Genomic DNA, 4,337 nt, shown 5'->3' on the forward strand with positions numbered 1-4,337 from the left:
CTATCTCCCTGAGTAGGGTGATTTAAGCTATTTACCCTCTGATTGGAGAGGAGAAATGCAAACCATTTACTTTTAAGTGTTCTTATTTTAGGGAAGATAGGATTTACCTATCTGTCTTAGTTTCCCTGTTGTGCTTGTCCTGAAATTTTCCTGGCTTTTTACAGAATAGTAATTCTGTAACACCCCTGATATTTCCAGTACCCTCCTGCCACCATACACAGTTATTACAATACTAGTGGCCCCCTGCAAGAAATTCGTACACATTAAAAGGGGATTAATTAGAGGAAATACTTTAATATTGCTATTTGCCCTTTCTCTATAATAGAAGTGTCAGAGATAAAAGAAATTTAGTAAAATGTATAAGGAAATCTTCCTCCTGTCAGAGTCTGGGGCACACCACGGGATCCAGAGTCAAGTCTCCGCCCACCTGCAGTGCCTCAAAATCACGAAAGACCCAGACCCAGCCGGCCCCACCCTTGTCAAGCTCCGCCTGGTGGGGCGGGGCACAGCCTCAGATCCCCCGTCAAGCACCACTGGGTGGGGGGTGCAGCCTTAGGTCCCCCAGTGCACGTCGGGTGGAGGGCACAGCCTCAGGTCCCTCAGCACACCCTCAGGTCCTCCAGCCTGGCACCACGGTGGGGGGCACGGCCTGAGGTCCCCTGTCAAGCCCTGCCGGGTGGGGGATGCAACCTAAGGCCCCCCATCAAGCCCTTCCTGGTGAGGGGGTGCAGCCTCACATCCCACATCAAGCCCCACTGGGCTGGGAACGCAGACTCAGGTCCCCTGGTGCTGGGGTGGGGGCATTGCCTGAGATCCCCCGGCCTGGAGTGGGGGGAGTAGCCTGAGGTCACCGGCCCAGCACTGGGGCAGGGGGCACACCTTGAGGTCCCCTGTCAAGCCCCGCTGGGTGCGGGGGGCGCAGCCTCAGGTCCCCTGGCCTGGTGCCGGGGTGAGGGGTGTGGCCTGAGGTCCCCCATCAAGCCCTGCTGGGCAGGGGGCATGACCTGAGGTCCCCTGGCCTGGCACCGGGACTGGGAGCGTGATCTGAGGTCCCCTGTCAAGCCCCACTGGGTGGGGGGGCACAGCCTCAGGTCTCCTGTCCCGGCCCAGAGCCATGCAGCCTCAGGTCCCTGCTGATTGCTCATTAAGGCTCATTATGGGAACTTGCCTCTGCTATGGGTGCAGCCATCTTGTGTTATGGAAACCCCGCCTCTGCCGTGGGCACCATCATCTTTGTGATGGCGTGATGGTCAATTTACATATTCCCTCTTTATTAGATAGGATTATTGATTATATTCTCTATGCTGTTCTTTACATCCCATGACTATTTTGTAACTACCAATTGGTATTTCTCAATCCCTTCACCTTTTTCATCTAGTTCCCTAACACCCCTCCCCTCTGGCAACCATCAGTCTGCTTTCTGTGTCTGAGTCTATCTGTTTTGTTTGTTCATTTATATTGCTCTTTACATTCCACATATAAGTGAAATCATATGGTATTTGTCTTTCTCTTTCTGACTTATTTCACTTAGCATTATACCCTCTAGGTCTCTCCATGCTGTTGAAAATGGTAAGATTTTATTCTTTTTTATAGCTGAGTAATATTCCATTTTATATATGTACCACAACTTTTTTATCCACTTGTTCGAAAATGTAACTTTCATATATTACTGCCCATTCTAATTGATCAGACAAGCAGCTGTTATGCTATTAATGCAATCACGGCTTGACTTTTTAAAATCTCTTTTCCAAGTATGGGAGAACAATAGTTTGGAGTCTCTGATATAGATGAGGTGATTTGCCAGGTCAAATCAGGTCAGGAGTTTGCCAAACAATGACTTCACAAAGAAATCAATTTCTGTTCCTTTCAGCTAACATTAAGACTATCTTCTCAAGCTTGCTTTTCTTCATTGTTATACAAAAATTAAATTTTAATCTTTATTAGTAAAAAATAAAGGAATGTAAATTTAAGATATCATGATCTTAACCTATCTAATAAAAGAGTAATATGCAAATTGACTGTCACTCCAACACAAGATGGCTGCCCCATGTAGTCAAAGATGGCTGCCCCCATGTGGACACAAGATGGCTGCCACAAGATGGCCAGCAGGGGAGGGCAGTTGGGAGGGACCAGGACTGCAAGGGAGGGCAGTTGTGGGTGATCAGGCCAGCAGGGGAGGGCAGTTGGGAGGTACCAGGCCTGCAAGGGAGGGCAGTTGGGGGTGATCAAGTCTGCAGGGGAGGGCAGTTGGGGGGGACCAGGCCAGCAGAGGAGGGAAGTTGGGGGTGACCAGGCCTGAAGGGAAGGGCAGTTGGGGGGACCAGGCCTGCAGGGGAGGGTAGTTAGGGGCAATTAGGCTGGCAGGGGAGCAGTTAGGCATCAATCAGGCTGGCAGGGAAATGGTTAGGGGGTGATCAGGCTGGCAGGCAGAAGCAGTTAGGGGCAATCAGGAAGGCAGGCAGGCGAGCAGTTGGGAGCCAGCAGTCCTGGATTGTCAGAGGGATGTCTGACTGCCCGTTTAGGCCCAATCCCAGTGGGATTGGGCCTAAACGGGCAGTCGGACATCCCTTGAAAGGTCCCAGATTTGAGAGAGTGCAGTTTGGACTGAGGGACACACACCCCCATGCATGAATTTTGTGCACCAGGCCTCTAGTAATTTAATAATCCTGAAGGAACAATATGAGTATAAACTATTAAAGAAAACCATGTATTTCTTTATGGTTTTAAAAATTTTGTACTAAAAATGTTGGAAGCATAAAATAGGAAAATATTTAAGACTAGAGGCCTGGTACATGAAATTTGTGTGCGGGTATGGTCCCTAAACCTGGCCTGCGATCAGGGCCTTCTTCCCCAGCTGCTGGCAGCTGGCCCCACCCCCATCGCCACCCACCCCTGGTCCCCTGTTCGCCATCAGAGGATCGGAGCTTACTGGCCGGGGAAAGGGACCAAGAGGTGATCAGTGCACCTCATAGTGACTGGTCCAGCAGTCGTTCTGGTTGTTCCACTGTTAAGGTCAATTTGCATATTACCCTTTTATTATATAGGATAAAGGCCTGGTGCACGGGTATGGGCTGGCTGGCCTGCCCTGATGGGGCTCCGGATTGGGGTGGGGGTCCCACTGGGGGACAGGGCTGGCTAGGGTGAGGGGCCGTGGGCAGTTTGCAGGCTGCCCCACCCCAGATCAGGGTGAATGTCCCGTTGGGGGACAGGGCCAGCCCAGGTGAGGGGCCTTGGGTGGTTTGCTGGACAGCCATGCCCATGATCTGTGTGGGGGTCCCCGTTGAGGGGTGGGAATGGCCTGGGCGAGGGGCCGCAGGCAGTTTGCAGGCCCACAACACCCCCAGTTGGGGTGGGGGTCCTCAATGGGGGGCAGGGCCAGCCTGGGCAAGGGGCCTCGGGCAGATTGCAGGCCAGCCATGCCCCTGATTGGGATGGGGGTCCCCCAGGGGTGCAGGGCTGGCCTGGGTGAGGGGCCTCAAGAGGTTTGCAGGCCCACCACTCCCCCAATCATTCTGGTCTCTGGTTGTTCTGGTAATTCCGCCGTTTCGGTTACTGAGCTTTTATTATATACTAGTGGCCCGGTGCATGAAATTCATGCATAGAGGGGGGTTCCCTCAGCCCAGCCTGCACCCTCTCCAATCGGGGACCCCTTGGGGGATGTCTGACTGCCAGCAGTCAGACATCCCTCTCATAATCCAGGACCGCTGACTCCTAACCACTCACCTGCCTTCCTGCCTGCCTGATTGCCCTTAATTGCCTCTGCCTGCCTGCCTGATTGTCCCTAACCTCTCTGCCTTCCTGTCTGATTGCCCCTAACTGCCTCTGCCTGCCTGCCTGATTGCCCCTAACTTCCCTCCCCTGCCAGCCTGATCTCTTCCCCAACTGCTCTCCCCTGCTGACCTGATCTCGCCCCCAACTGCCCTCCCATGCTGGCCTGATCTCACCCCAAACAGCCCTCCCCTGCTTGCTTGATCACCTCTAACTGCCTCTGCCTGCCCGATCGCCCCAAACTGCCCTCCCCTGCCAACCTGGTTGCCCCCAACTGCCCTCCCCTGCTGGACAATTTGGTTCTGAATGGTCAGTTTCTATGCCAGTCAGTGTCAAAAGCTCCGCCTCCTAGGCAGCTATTGGCTCCTCACAGTTCACCCAGATTTGGTTGTGATAGGTCGTTTTCTATGCCAGTCAGTATCTCCAGGCCTATCTCCAGGTATGATCAGAGAGGCAGGGCTGATCAGCACCCCAGTGGAGGCCAGAGAGAAACAGAGGTACAGCTGCTGGCGAAGCCTGGAGAGAAAGAGAGAAGCAATGGCTGATCAACAGCTGCCATGGAGGCTGTG

Source organism: Eptesicus fuscus, chromosome 7 (genome assembly GCF_027574615.1).
Source record: "Eptesicus fuscus isolate TK198812 chromosome 7, DD_ASM_mEF_20220401, whole genome shotgun sequence".
In the NCBI taxonomy this organism is placed as follows: domain Eukaryota; kingdom Metazoa; phylum Chordata; class Mammalia; order Chiroptera; family Vespertilionidae; genus Eptesicus; species Eptesicus fuscus.